We start from the raw sequence: 16,471 nt of genomic DNA, 5'->3' as shown, positions 1-16,471 counted from the left end.
AGGACTGGACATGGGAGGAGATCCTGGCGGGGAAGGATCACCTTCCATGGGAACAGGTGGAAGCAGCTAGGAGGGCGGAGGCAGCTAGAAAGGGGGCCCAGCGTTACGAGGGGACACGGCTAGCACAGAAGCCCGAGAAGCCACTCCCCCCCAAAAAAAATGTAGCTCTGTGGGGGGCACACGAGGAGATTGGCTGAGTCAGGTTGGAGACCTGAGCCAACTCCTCATGCTTACCGTGGGGAGAGTGTGACTAGTCAGGCCCCATGTTATGCGGCTCTGCGCAGTGTGTCTCCAGTGCGTACTCATAGCCCGGTGCTCTATATTCCAGCTCCCCGCATCAGCCGGGCTAGAGTGGGCATCCAGCCAGGACGGATGGTGCCGGCTCAGCGCATCTGGCCTCCAGTGCGTCTCTTCGGTCCAGGATATCCTGCGCCGGCGCTGTGCACTGTGTCTCTGGTGCGTGTCCACAGCCCAGTACGTCCTGTGCCAGCACCCCGCAGTTGCCGGGCTAGGGTGAGCATCCAGCCAGGAAGGGTGGTGCCAGCTCTACGTTCCAGACCTCCAGTGTGCCTCCTCGGCCCAGTATATCCTGCGCCGGCTCTACGCACAGTGTCTCCGGTGTGCTCTCACAGCCCAGTGCGTCCTGTGCCAATGCCCCGCAGTTGCCGGGCTAGGGTGAGCATCCAGCCAGGACGGGTTGTGCCAGCTCTGCTCTCCAGACCTCCAGTGCGTCTCCACGGCCCAGTGATGATCCATGGCACGAAGCCTCCAGTGATGATCCATGGCACGAAGCCTCCAGGGATGATTCATGGCACAAAGCATCCAACGACGGCCTCCAGTCCAGAGCCTCCAGCGACGGCCTCCAGTCCGGAGCCTCCAGCGACGGTCCTCAGTCCGGAGCCTCCAGCGACGGTCTCCAGTCCGGAGCCTGCAGCGACGGTCCTCAGTCCGGAGCCTCCAGCGACTGTCCTCAGTCCGGAGCCTCCAGCGACGGTCCTCAGTCCGGAGCCTCCAGCGACGGTCCTCAGTCCGGAGCCTGCAGCGACGGTCCTCAGTCCGGAGCCTGCAGCGACGGTCTCCAGTCCGGAGCCTGCAGCGACGGTCTCCAGTCCGGAGCCTCCAGAGACGGTCTCCAGTCCGGAGCCTCCAGTGACGGCCTCCATACCAGAGCCTCGAGCGACGGCCTCCAGTCCGGAGCCTCGAGCGACGGCCTCCAGTCCGGAGCCTCGAGCGACGGCCTCCAGTCCGGAGCCTCCAGCGAAGGTCCCCAGTCCGGAGCCTCTAGCGACGGTGCCCAGTCCGGGGCTTGCAGCGAGGGTCCCCAGTCCGGGGCCGGCAGCGAGGGTCCCCAGTCCGGGGCCCGCAACGAGGGTTCCCAGTCCGGGGCCCCGCAACGAGGGTTCCCAGTCCGGGGCCCCGCAACGAGGGTTCCCAGTCCGGGGCCCCGCAACGAGGGTTCCCAGTCCGGGGCCCCGCAACGAGGGTTCCCAGTCCGGGGACCCGCAATGAGGGTTCCCAGTCCGGGGCCCCGCAACGAGGGTGCCCAGTCTGGGGCCCGTGGAGATGCCCACCCAGACCCTCCCCTATAGGTTCAGGTTTTGCGGCAGGAATCCGCACCTTTGGGGGGGGTACTGTCACGCCCTGACCTTAGAGAGCCTTTTTATGTCTCTATTTGGTTTGGTCAGGGTGTGATTTGGGTGGGCATTCTATGTTCTTTATTTCTATGATTTTCTGTTTCTATGTTTTGGCCGGGTATGGTTCTCAATCAGAGACAGCTGTCTATCGTTGTCTCTGATTGGGAATCATACTTAGGCAGCCTGTTTTGCCACCTTAGGTTGTGGGATGTTGTTTTTGTTAGCTCTGTGTAGCCTTCAAGACGTTACGTTTGTTGTTCTTTTGTTGTTTTGTTTGGTGTTCGTTTTTTTTTTACAAAGAAGCATGAACACGTACCACGCTGCACCTTGGTCTTCTTCCGACGAGCGTTACAAAATAAAATACGAAGTAACATACCAAATAAAATACTAAGTAACATACCAAATAAAATACTAAGTAACATACCAAATAAAATACTAAGTAACATACCAAATAAAATACTAAGTAACATACCAAATAAAATACTAAGTAACATACCAAATAAAATACTAAGAAACATACCAAATAAAATACTAAGTAACATTCCAAATAACATACTAAGTGACAGATCGGCAGACACACAAACAAATACACACACACACACACAAACAAACACACACACACACAAACAAATACACACACACACAAACAAACACACACACACACACACACACACACACACACACACACACACACACACACACACACACACACACACACACACACACACAGCCCCCCATGGCCCTGCTCCATACTCTGTGTGTGAACAGATGAGGTAATACAGATAACTATATATATATTAATATAATATAATATAGATGAGGGCTTAGAGAGGCGGAAGAGTATACTGTTTTTCCTCTACCTCTCCTCTCTTCCTACTGACCCCTCTCACTCTGATCCCTCCTCTCTTCCTACTGACCCCTCTCACTCTGATCCCTCCTCTCTTCCTACTGACCCCTCTCACTCTGATCCCTCCTCTCTTCCTACTGACCCCTCTCACTCTGATCCCTCCTCTCTTCCTACTGACCCCTCTCACTCTGATCCCTCCTCTTCCTACTGAACCCTCTCACTCTGATCCCTCCTCTCTTCCTACTGACCCCTCTCACTCTGATCCCTCCTCTCTTCCTACTGACCCCTCTCACTCTGATCCCTCCTCTTCCTACTGACCCCTCTCACTCTGATCCCTCCTCTCTTCTCACTGACCCCTCTCACTCTGATCCCGCCTCTCTTCCTACTGACCCCTCTCACTCTGATCCCTCCTCTCTTCTCACTGACCCCTCTCACTCTGATCCCTCCTCTCTTCTCACTGACCCCTCTCACTCTGATCACTCCTCTCTTCCTACTGACCCCTCTCACTCTGATCACTCCTCTCTTCCTACTGACCCCTCTCACTCTGATCCCTCCTCTCTTCTCACTGACCCCTCTCACTCGGATCCCTCTCTTCTCACTGACCCCTCTCACTCGGATCCCTCCTCTCTTCCTACTGACCCCTCTCACTCTGATCCCTCCTCTCCTCCTACTGACCCCTCTCACACTGATCCCTCCTCTATTCTCACTGACCCCTCTCACTCTGATCCCTCCTCTCTTCTCACTGACCCCTCTCACTCTGATCCCTCCTCTCTTCTCACTGACCCCTCTCACTCTGATCCCTGCTCTCTTCCTACTGACCCCTCTCACTCTGATCCCTCCTCTCTTCCTACTGACCCCTCTCACTCTGATCCCTCCTCTCTTCCTACTGACCCCTCTCACTGTTTTCCCTCCTTTCTTCCTCTACTCTCCTCCCCCCTCTTCTAGACTCTATTTGTGTCCCCCTCTTTCCTCTCCTGTCTATATATATCTGACCTTTGCCCTGACCAGGCAGACCGAGTATTGCTCCTCAAATTGTCGTCTCTGAGCAGTAATCCCTGACAACAGGTGCTGAACCAACACACATCACCTCCCGGAAATACACACACACGAACACACACAAACGAATGCACACACACGCACACACTTGCATGAAGAAATGAACACACACACACATACACACACACCCTGCCTGACTCTCACACAAAAACACTCACACAAAAACATCAGTGTTTTCTTAGGGAGAGAGCTGTGGCTGCCATTGATGCTAGCTGAAGCGATTCGGTGAGTGTTCCAAACACAGCCCTACACAGCCCTAGGGTTCTGGAATGATGGAAAGAATCCTTATGAGCTGCCTGCTCAGATATATTAGATGAGAATAGAACACTACACTAGGTTCTAGGGCACAAAACCCATGTCTGCCTAAAGAAGAGCTCTAGACTATAGTCCAGTTTGATATACACTGATTGTACAAAACATTTAGAACACCTGCTATTTTAAAGACATAGACTGACCAGGTGAATCCAGGCAAAAGCTATGAGCTATGATCCCTAATGACACTTATTAAATCCACTTAAATCAGTGGAGATGAAGGGGAGGAGACAGGTTAAATAATGATTTTTAAGCATTGAGACATGGATTGTGTATGTGTGCCATTCAGAGGGTTAATGGGTAAGACAAAATATTTAAGTGCCTTTGAGCGGGGTATGGTAGTAGGTGCCAGGCACATCAGTTTGTGTCAAGAACTGCAACGCTGCTGAGTTTTTCATGCTCAATAGTTTCCTGTGTGTATCAAGAGTAGTCCACCACCCAAAGGACATCCAGACAACTTGACACAACTGTGGGAAGCATTGGAGTCAACATGGGCCAACATCCCTGTGGAACGCTTTCGACACCTTGTAGAGTCCATGCCCCAACGAATTGAGGCAGCCCTAGCCGATGTTGTGTCGGCATTAGAATGTGTGAGAATAGAGCACTAGCCCAGGCTATAGTGCACTAAACCACGTATAATCTCCCGTGGACAGTACCTACAGTAAACATAACTGGTACAGTACATCTGTCGGCATAATATGGGATACGAGCAGCATTAGTTCTGGGGTTTGGGTTTTCATCACTGCTTATTTGGACACATCAGGATTGGGTGAAGGCGGTGCTTAAACTGCTTTACTTCGGCGGATGATAACCACCGGTGAAAATATCAGAAGGGGGTGGGAGGGACTGAGATTTTCCTTTTGCGAGGGTGGAGACTTCCCCCTAGAACCTAATCGAGCAGCTGACCAAATTACGTAACATTTTAGTTCTGGGTTAAGTGAGATTAAACCACGACTAGTCCAGTTAGGCGTTTGTTAGGCCACTAGTCCATGTTATGTCTGCCGTAGTAAACAGGGCTGTCGGGAGGGTTGAGGGCTGATCGTGAGGCTGAGCCGTTGGAGGTGGAGGTGAGCTCCAGGGTTGTCTGGACGATAGGGCTGCTCTGCCCCACAGCACTCCTCCTCAGTGGGCTGCAGAACTGTCGACATACTGGTCTCCATCCGGCTGGCCCGGTACACACTCATCTGGAAACAGAGATAATTGGGACAGTACTTAAAAATACACACTCATACTAGTAACTGAAAGGTTGCAAGATCGAATCCCAGAGCTGACAAGGTAAAAATCTGTCATTCTGCCCCTGAACAAGGCAGTTAACCCACTGTTCCTAGGCCGTCATTGAAAATAAGAATTTGTTCTTAACTGACTTGCCTAGTTAAATAAAGGTAAAACAATACACACACCCAGAAAGAAGAGGGAATCTATACACACCTGGGTCTGTAGGTAGCGGGTGGACTTGAGTTCCAGTCCCTCGTAGGAGGCGGCAGGAACACACGGACACCAACAGAACACCTGCTGAAAGCCTGCCCTGAATCTAAACAGAGAGAGGGTTGAGAGAGAAAGAGGGAGAGAGATGGGGAGAGAGATAAGGAGAGACTAATGGGTCAAATGGGTGGGTGTGTGTGTGTGTGTGTGTGTGTGTGTGTGTGTGTGTGTGTGTGTGTGTGTGTGTGTGTGTGTGTGTGTGTGTGTGTGTGTGTGTGTGTGTGTGTGTGTGTGTGTGTGTGTGTGTGTGTGTGTGTGTACATGCCTGTTGTGTTTGCGCTTGTATGTGTACCACAGGAGGCTGGTGAGGAGAGGACATATGATATTAATGGCTGGAATGGAATGGTATGAAAGACCATGTGTTTGATGTGTTTGGTACCACTCCTATCATTCCGTTCCAGCCATTAGTATGAGCCCATTCTCCCCAATGAAGGTGCCACCAGCCACCTGTGGTGTGTACAGTCACCTACCTGTCATTGAGACAGCAGTAGATGATAGGATTGTACATGGTGGAGCTCATGGCCAACCACAGGACAGCCAGGTAGACCTGCTGGATGTAGCGCCACTCAAACAGCTGCATGGGGTCAGGGTGGAACTGCTGGAGCAGGAAGTAGATGTGGTAAGGCAGCCAGCACACTGCAAACGTACACACCACCACGATCATCATCTTCACGACCTAGAGAGAGGGAGGGGGAGGGAGGGACAGTTGAAAGCAATTTAGGGATTTGCCTAAGAATATTCACTAAAGAGGTTCCCTGCTGTGTGTGAGCATGCATGAGTGTGTGTACATACAGGTAGTGTGTGTGTGTGTGTGTGTGTGTGTGTGTGTGTGTGTGTGTGTGTGTGTGTGTGTGTGTGTGTGTGTGTGTGTGTGTGTGTGTGTGTGTGTGCGTGCGTGCGTGCGTGCGTGCGTGCGTGCGTGCGTGCGTGCGTGCGTGCGTGCGTGCGTGCGTGCGTGCGTGCGTGCGTGCGTGCGTGCGTGTACCTTGCGTTTGGCGATTAGCTGCTCTCGGTAGCGGTGGGTGGAGTCTCCAGGGATAGTCCCTGCCCACAGGGACGAGCCCACCACCAGGTAGGCACATCCCATAATGCACAGCGGCAGGAAGTAGTACAGCAACACCACAGACACAGAGTACCTACACAGACAGAGACACACACACACTGATGAGATTGTTGGACTGGGGTCTCAGGTCTCGTCTAGTCAACCCTGTTCTGATTTGATTCCTTATCTCTGCCTCCGAACGTACGTACATTTACATTTTACATTTAAGTCATTTAGCAGACGCTCTTATCCAGAGCGACTTACAAATTGGTGCATTCACCTTATGATATCCACGTACACACACACACAATGTCTGTGGATCCCTTATCAGTCTTGCTACAGGGAGTAGCGGCCCAGAAGATCAGCTCTCACTGAAAGATGTGAAATCAATTTACTGAGGAAGAGAGAAGAGAGAGGCCTAAATCAAGCCCTAGCCCCTAACTCCTAACATCAGACAAACTACAGGGACTCAGCTGCTTATGGAAATGACTTCATTGCCCTGAACACCTGAGGCTAATGGTAATACTAAATAACACACACACGGGGGAGAGCATGGGTAGGTGGAGAGAGAAACACAGAGAATGAGTGAGAGAGAGAAGGAGAAAATGTGGGGACAGAGAGAGAGAACTGTGAAACGAGTGAGGCTGGGATTCAATCCGATCGAGGGCTATAGGCATTACGACTTTTAAAGGGAATTTGAGATTGTGCCGGCATATGCAGCGTTTACCGGGGATGGGATCTCCACGAACGAGGGGAACATTGCCTTTAAAATTCGCAATGTTTATAACCTGCGATCGGATTGAATCCGGGCCTGAGATAACGAGGAAAAAGTCAGGACCATAACGACAACTAATTAGTAGGGCTGTCAAACAATTCAAATAATGAATCGAGTTAAAGGCATTAGTAAATCGCCCTAAATTTTGCCCTAAAGAAAAATATATATATTTAAAAAGCAGTGCATTGAGTTACAGGCATACTATGCATTGAAGGGACGGAAACACCAAATTATCAACATGAGAATGTTTTAATAGCATTTTCACCATAAACAACACACAAGACACTAACATAGCTACAGCTATTAATGCTCCTGATGTTTCAGTATGTCTACTCCCTCTTATCAATGTTTCAGTATGTCTACTCCCTCTTATCAATGTTTCAGTAGGCCTACTCCCTCTTATCAATGTTCTTGAAATTTAACACTTGCGCCATAACCATGTCATAATATGTCATAACAGCTGACATAACTTGTCATAATCTGTCATAATATGGTCCTAAAACTGTCATGACCCATATATTTACACCTGTAGTGACATATATTGCGTTATTTTATGGCTGGTTATGACACCTATATAAGAGTTCGGAAAGAGCCAGCAAGAAAGGCATTTCACTGTACTAGTGCACATGCAGCGGTGTAAAGTACTTAAGTAAAAGTACTTTAAAGTACTACTTAGGTAGTTTTTTGGGGTATCTGTACTTTAATATTTATATTTTTGACAACTTTTACTTTTACTTCACTACATTTCTAAAGAAAATAATGTACTTTTTACTCCATACATTTTCCCTGACACCAAAAGTACTCGTTACATTTGGAATGCTTAGCAAGACAGGGAAATGGTCCAAATCACACAATTATCAAGAGAACATCCCTGGTCATCCCTACTGCCTCTGATCCTCTGGGCACACTAAACACAAATGCTTTGTCTGTAAATCATGTCTGAGGGTTGGAGTGTGCCCCTGGCTATCCTTACATTTTAAAAAGGATGAAAATGGTGCCGTCTGGTTTGTTTAATATAATGAATTTGAAATTATATGTACTTTTACTTTTAATTTTGATACTTAAGTATATTTTAGCAATTACATTTACCTTTGATACTTAAGTATATTTAAAACGAAATACTTTTAGACTTTTACTCAAGTAGTATTTTACTGGATGACATTCACTTTTACTTGATTCCTTTTCTATTAAGGTATCTTTACTTTTACTCAATTGGGTACTGTTCCACCCCTGTGCAAGTGACAATTAAAAACTTGAAACACACATCCTCTCTCACACAATCATACACACCCCACTCCGATACATGGCCCCATTCATTCTTTCCTTTACACGGATCAGTCGTCCTGGTCCCTTTGCAGAAAAACAGCCCCAAAGCATGATGTTTCCACCCCCATGCTTCACAGTAGGTATGGTGTTCTGTGGATGCAACTCAGCATTCTTTGTCCTCCAAACACGACGAGTTGAGTTTTTACCAAAAAGTTATATTTTGGTTTCATCTGACCATATGGCATTCTCCCAATCTTCTTCTGGATCATCCAAATGCTCTCTAGCAAACTTCAGACGGGCCTGGACATGTACTGGCTTAAGCAGGGGGACACGTCTGGCACTGCAGGATTTGAGTCCCTGGCAGCGTAGTGTGTTACTGATGGTAGGCTTTGTTACTTTGGTCCCAGCTCTCTGCAGGTCATTCACTAGGTCCCCCCGTGTGGTTCTGGGATTTTTGCTCACCGTTCTTGTGATCATTTTGACCCCACGGGGTGAGATCTTGCGTGGAGCCCCAGATCGAGGGAGATTATCAGTGGTCTTGTATGTCTTCCATTTCCTAATAATTGCTCCCACAGTTTATTTCTTCAAACCAAGCTGCTTACTTATTGCAGATTCAGTCTTCCCAGCCCGGTGCAGGTCTACAATTTTGTTTCTGGTGTCCTTTGACAGCTCTTTGGTCTTGGCCATAGTGGAGTTTGGAGTGTGACTGTTTGAGGTTGTGGACAGGTGTCTTTTATACCGATAACAAGTTCAAACAGGTGCCATTAATACAGGTAACGAGTGGAGGACAGGGGAGCCTCTTAAAGAAGAAGTTACAGGTCTGTGAGAGCCAGAAATCTTGCTTGTTTGTAGGTGAACAAATACTTATTTTCCACCATAATTTGCAAATAAATTCATAAGAAATCCTACAATGTGATTTTCTGGATCTTTTTTTCTCATTTTGTCTGTCATAGTTGAAGTGTACCTATGATGAAAATTACAGGCCTCTCTCATCTTTTTAAGTGGGAGAACTTGCACAATTGGTGGCTTACTAAATACTTTTTTGCCCCACTGTATATAAAGATGATCACACAGCATCAATAAACAATACAACAAAACAGAAAAACAATAATATCAATGAAATTAATTAAAGTCCTTGAAGTCCTACGACTTCTGTCTAACAATGGTTATTCATAACAAATAACCCCCACAGACTGAACACCTACTATCTGTTTGGTTCTAAATCAGTCTCTTGACTAATAGAGGTTGGATAGATTCATGAATCATTCCACTAGGATGTTACATTACAAGGAGACAAACAGCAGAAAGACGCTCGGCCTATTCATCCAGAAGTTGGGATTTCAGCTGAGATAGAAAAAGGATGTAAGCAGTGAATCAGATTCTACACACAGAAAATAATTCTGTTTATTCTCTAATGTCTAGTGAACCTCCTGAAGATGACGCTTCCTTCAAACCCCTTTGTGTGTGTGTGTATGTGTGTGTGTCAGTACTCACATCTTTTTGAAGTCCATGGTTGTGTCATTGGTGTATTCAGGCCATTGGATGTAACAAACAGTCCTACCAGGCAGCTGGTCAGTAGCTGAGTAGTAGTACTGGGGGAAGGCCAATAGTAGAGCTAACACCCAGATCACTCCGATCACTACACGGGTCTCTGCTGAAGACAACCTCTGCCTCAGGGGGTGGATGATAGCCATGTACCTGGAACACACACAAAGTGATTAGTTATACACACACACATGTGGGATATGAATTTTTGCACTAACTCTCTTGCACTGACTTTATGCACAAACACTAGACTCTACCAACACACTCACACATACACCCCAAGACACACGCACACACACACACACACACACACACACACACACACACACACACACACACACACACACACACACACACACACACACACACACACACACACACACACACACACACACACGCACACACACACACATGCACACACACACATGCACACACACACACTCACACACTCACATATGCTCTCTCTCTCACACACACTCACACACTAACTTTCCCATCATTGTTATTCATTATTCACTGTGTATTTAATCCTCCTGTCACTATTTTGTTGTTGTATCTTTCTCTCTGCATTGTTGGGAAGAGCCCGTAAGTAAGCCTTTCACTGTTATTCTACACCTGTTGTTTATGAAGCATGTGACAAATACAATTTGATTTGATTTTGATTCGATTTTGACACACAGAGGTCAGTAATACACACACACACACACACACACACACATACATACACACACACACACACACACACTGTAATACACACAGAGAGAGATCAGTAATACACACACACACACACACACACACACACACACACACACACACACTGGAATACACACAGAGAGAGATCAGTAATACACACACACATATATCAGTACTACACACACACAGATCAGTACTACACACACACAGATCAGTACTACACACACACACACACACACACACACACACACACACACACACACACACACACACACACACACACACACACACACACACACACACACACACACACAGAGAGATCAGTAATACACACACACACACATAGTAATCAGTTATACACACACGCACACTGTTGTCGTGTCTTTGGCTATGCCGGATTAAGTGATATGACATGCTATTTTATAAAATCCTTTCTCTGTAATTAATATTACCTGATTGAGCTAATCATGTAAATGTAATTAACTAGAAAGTCGGGGCACCACGAAATAATATTTATAGAGCTGTTATCTTCCAAATAAACTCTTAAAGACCTAGTAATATTTTACATCAATAGCAGTCAATATTAATCGTCACCTTAATTCAGTCTCATCTGAAAGTTGTAAATTCTTGGTTATCTTCACGAACCCTGGCTAACAAGTTGAATCAGCAATACATAATTGGGTTTAATTATTTATTTACTAAATACCTAACTAATCACACAGAATTACATATACACAGAATGAATCATACCTTGATTAAAAATTATGTCATAAAGGAAAATGTCCCTAGCGGACGGAACAGATATGACAGCTGGTTACACAAAGAAAAGGGGATTGGGTTTGAGTGAAAGAGCGGGAAGACTGAAGAACAAAGGGAGAAGCTATGTCTCTATCGGGCCGTAGGCAGCTACTCTATCGTAAATACAGAATCTTATGCTTTCTAAATTACCGCCCATTTGGAAAAGGAAAATGCAATAAATATTTACTCTGAGCTGCGCTTCAATAGGTTGGTGGTAGATGGAAGGCCGTGTTGCCCAACAGTCCTTTGTCCTTTGAATAGTGTCTCTGGTGGTGAATGGGAAACGTTGTAGTGTCATCGTTGGGTGGTAGACGGGATACTCTGTCTGTCCTCTCCTAGCCCACGTTTACAGCGGCCGCTGCTAACTCAACGGTTAGGAGGTATCACTTCTGTAGCGAATAAGAGTTCAAAGTTCATACCATTCGCAACCAAAGCTCACGCTGAGGTTGGCTTCGTTCTGTAGTTATTATCTGAATCCTTCTGACATCGGACCGTAGTCCTAATGTACCCGGAACAGGAGGTTACATTTTCGTCAAGGGCTTATATAGTGGAGGGAGAGAAGGGTGTGTTTCATAGTTTATAACCCCTGTCTCTTCACAGGGGCAGGCCACTGATTGAGCAGAGCTCTAATCTTATGAAAACCCAATTCTCTAATTTGGAAGCTAAAATTACATTTAATCTTTTCACAAATAGTTTCATTTAAATTGCACAACAATTCCATGTGAATCTGATAACTATAATGTGTAGACTTTCCCAGATACAGTTTAGGTCGTCCTGTCATCAGTCATAATGTCTCAGATGACAACTGAACTGACATCATATTCATTAAGTTCCAATGCATATTTTCAACTGGTTCTATTACCGAAATATGGTTCCTTTCCCTCCACTTGTTTGATGTTCCCAGACTCTCTATGTTTAACAAAGGCTATTCAAGAGTCCCTCTAGAGTCAAGAGAGAGAGGGGAGAAAGGTATTTATGTGGGGGTCATAAAGCTTACCCACAGGCCAACGTCATGACACTGTTATACACACACACACACGCACACTGCTATACACACAGGCACATTACTGTAGCACAGACACACATTTATATATACACACACGCTCGCCACTGAGGGGACACCTGGGGATACAGACATGGCTATGATTCGTTTTACATTCCACTGGTTTAATTTAATTGGCAATTACTGATAGTTCAACTTCTTTAGCGCAACAGCTACATTGTGGTGACAGATGGAGAAGAGACACTGCACTCTGTGTGTGTTCCTCCAAGCTCTAATGAAAGGTAATCATGCAGAGTTGATGTGAGTGTATCTGATACTTCTCCTCTCCTCCTCGCCTCCTCTACCCTCCTCCTCTCCTCTCCTTCTCTCCTCCTCTCCTCTCGTTGTGTTGCTTCACTGATGTGATTTACTTTTCTAATCAAGAAGGAGATGGGGTGACGCCAAAACTATCATCTCCCTTCCTCTCTTTCTTCGCCGTTTCTCTCTTCTTCTCCCTCCGCCCTTTCTCTCCTTAATCCCTTAATCCCTTCCACCCCTTTTCCCCCTCTCTTCCTCTCTTCCCCTCTCCTTCCCTCTTGATTATCACACCTTCCCATTTGTTCTCTCCCCCTCCCTCTCACTCTCACTCTCCCTCTCTCTATCCCTGCCTCCCTCCCTCTCTATCCCTCCTTTTCTCTGCCTGTTGAGGTAAAATCGATCCTCTTCAGACACAGCGGTTTACAAACACACCTGTTGTAAACCCTCCCGGGGAGCCTGGGGTCATCTGGGGGAAGGGCTGCTCACTTTCTCTCTCTACTTCACTAATGCAAGAATGTTCAGATTGTTCTGACATTGTGGTGACATACTGAAGAAAGGGGGATCTGTGTTCTGACAGTGAGCCCAGAATGATGGACGGTGTGGGAAGGATGGAAGGGAGAGGAGCAGGGATGTTGTGAAGGAAAACGCAGCTCTCACACACTGAGGCTGTGGCGACATACTGATGACATTATATGAGAGAGAAGCAGGGTTGGAGAAGGGATCTCTACAGCATATAGGGTCGCTTACCTGTTCCGAGCTATTGCAGTCATGGAGTAGATTCTAGTGAAAACAAACACACTAGAGTGCACCCATGCACGGACAAACACACACACACACACACACACACACACACACACACACACACACACACACACACACACACACACACACACACACACACACACACACACACACACTGCTCACCTTTCCAGTGCTATGGCGGTCATGGAGTATATGCTGGTGAAGACTGCTGCAATGGGGAAGAAGTTATGGAACCGACAGTAGCCCAAACCAAAGTACCACTCGTTATGGATGCTGTATGCAAAGTTTATCACTGTGTTGAAGGCAGACATAGACGCCTCTGCAAAGGCTAGGTTCACCTGGGAGGAGAAAAGAGGAATCAGACACAGACAGATGGACAGACAGACAGACACATACACACAAAACAAAGTTCACATTCACTGGTGATATTTTAATAAAATAAAATACATTAATTTGGAAATGATTACATAACGTCTGTCAAATGCTCTCTCGTTCTTTAGCATTTTACATGTGTTTGTTTACCAGGAAGTAGTTGGTCACAGTCCTCATGCGTTTGTGCGCGAGGATGATCCAGATGACCACCAGGTTACCGATCACGGAGACGCACACCATGCTGCAGTAGGCGATGGCCCAGAGAGTGATCTGCCAGATCGGCTGCACGAACTGGTTATATCCCTCTGTGTCGTTCAAACCGGAGCCGTTAGTGGCGTTAACGGAAAGGTAGTTATCCGTGGTGTTCAAAAGCGAGTCCATCTTTAGATCTCAGATATTTTGTGTAGAAAATAATCCAAATAGTAATAGCTAAAATAATAAATATTATATTTGAAGAATAAGTAGAGATATTCCCAGTAGCCTAACCTTGTGTGATCGTTTCACAACAAAACAATCTTCTGAGGTTTATCTTTGATGCTGATGCTGATGCTATTTTGATAGTAACAGAAAAAAGAAAGTGAATTGAATGTTGATCTGTGAGAATATCGCAGTAGTAAAAACAGTCTAGTTACTTTCTTCTGTTGTTGACCGGCTCACTTGTCAGATTTACGCACTTCTCTCTCCCAAATGGACAAGAAAGTTTTGTAATTTGAGTTACAGGTGAAAAGCTTTGGGATTGAAATGGTCTTCGTTCTCCATATTCATGTTTACTTTCCCGTTAACAGTAAACCTTTTTTTCTTGTCGCGCGCAAGCTGGGAAGGACGCACACTATGCGCTCATCACAAAGCCAAGCATTTGACATACCCATGCCGCACACAGACACTCGAGTCAAATACGCACGCGCGTAAAAGCCACAGCCACACACACAACGAGGAATATGTTTGAGGTGAAGTGCATATGGTTTATGTATTATTTTGTGATTTCCCTCAGCGAGCAAGGTAAGGTGTAGATTGAGTCAGATGGAAATCTCTGAAATGTCTCTCTTTCTCTCTCTGGAAGTAATGTTTTCTGCATCTATGAAATAGCCTATGGTCTTTTGAGTGGGTCACATTGATTGATGCCCTTGCCTGCAGTCAGACATCTGGAGTTCAGTCTGCTATTTCAACTCTTTCTCTTCATTTCCTCTCTCCCTATGTTGCTCAATTTATCTCTCTGCAATGAACACAAGGAGAGACAGAGAGCTGGTTTCAAGCGCAGGGCGCAGCAGGTGTTTATTGTAAAGGACCACAGGAGGAGGCAGGTAGCTGGGTCCAGGGACAGGCAGAAGGTCATACACAGGAGGAGGCAGGTAGCTGGGTCCAGGGGCAGGCAGAAGGTCATACACAGGAGGAGGCAGGTAGCTGGGTTCAGGGGCAGGGGCAGGCAGAAGGTCATACACAGGAGGAGGCAGGTAGCTGGGTCCAGGGGCAGGCAGAAGGTCATACACAGGAGGAGGCAGGTAGCTGGGTCCAGGGGCAGGCAGAAGGTCATACACAGGAGGAGGCAGGTAGCTGGGTCCAGGGGCAGGCAGAAGGTCATACACAGGAGGAGGCAGGTAGCTGGGTCCAGTGGCAGGCAGAAGGTCATACACAGGAGGAGGCAGGTAGCCGGGTCCAGGGGCAGGCAGAAGGTCATACAGAGGAGGAGGCAGGTAGCTGGGTCCAGTGGCAGGCAGAAGGTCATACACAGGAGGAGGCAGGTAGCCGGGTCCAGTGGCAGGCAGAAGGTCATACACAGGAGGAGGCAGGTAGCTGGGTCCAGGGGCAGGCAGAAGGTCATACACAGGAGGAGGCAGGTAGCTGGGTCCAGGGGCAGGCAGAAGGTCATACACAGGAGGAGGCAGGTAGCTGGGTCCAGGGGCAGGCAGAAGGTCATACACAGGAGGAGGCAGGTAGCTGGGTCCAGTGGCAGGCAGAAGGTCATACACAGGAGGAGGCAGGTAGCCGGGTCCAGGGGCAGGCAGAAGGTCATACACAGGAGGAGGCAGGTAGCTGGGTCCAGTGGCAGGCAGAAGGTCATACACAGGAGGAGGCAGGTAGCCGAGTCCAGTGGCAGGCAGAAGGTCATACACAGGAGGAGGCAGGTAGCTGGGTCCAGTGGCAGGCAGAAGGTCATACACAGGAGGAGGCAGGTAGCCGGGTCCAGTGGCAGGCAGAAGGTCATACACAGGAGGAGGCAGGTAGCTGGGTCCAGTGGCAGGCAGAAGGTCATACACAGGAGGAGGCAGGTAGCCGGGTCCAGGGGCAGGCAGAAGGTCATACACAGGAGGAGGCAGGTAGCTGGGTCCAGGGGCAGGCAGAAGGTCATACACAGGAGGAGGCAGGTAGCCGGGTCCAGTGGCAGGCAGAAGGTCATACACAGGAGGAGGCAGGTAGCTGGGTCCAGTGGCAGGCAGAAGGTCATACACAGGAGGAGGCAGGTAGCCGGGTCCAGTGGCAGGCAGAAGGTCATACACAGGAGGAGGCAGGTAGCTGGGTCCAGGGGCAGGCAGAAGGTCATACACAGGAGGAGGCAGGTAGCCGGGTCCAGTGGCAGGCAGAAGGTCAT

At 47.7% G+C, this 16,471-nt stretch overlaps 1 pseudogene; it reads right to left on the bottom strand.

Moving 5' to 3' along the window:
• Positions 1 to 2,246: 2,246 nt before the first annotated feature.
• On the bottom strand, positions 2,247 to 14,695 carry LOC139544173 (substance-P receptor-like; annotated as a pseudogene).
• Positions 14,696 to 16,471: the final 1,776 nt, after the last annotated feature.

This window comes from Salvelinus alpinus, chromosome 18, assembly GCF_045679555.1.
Source record: "Salvelinus alpinus chromosome 18, SLU_Salpinus.1, whole genome shotgun sequence".
Classification (NCBI taxonomy): domain Eukaryota; kingdom Metazoa; phylum Chordata; class Actinopteri; order Salmoniformes; family Salmonidae; genus Salvelinus; species Salvelinus alpinus.
The sequence above is the reverse complement of the archived record's forward strand: the minus strand, read 5'-3'. Positions and strand labels throughout refer to the sequence as shown.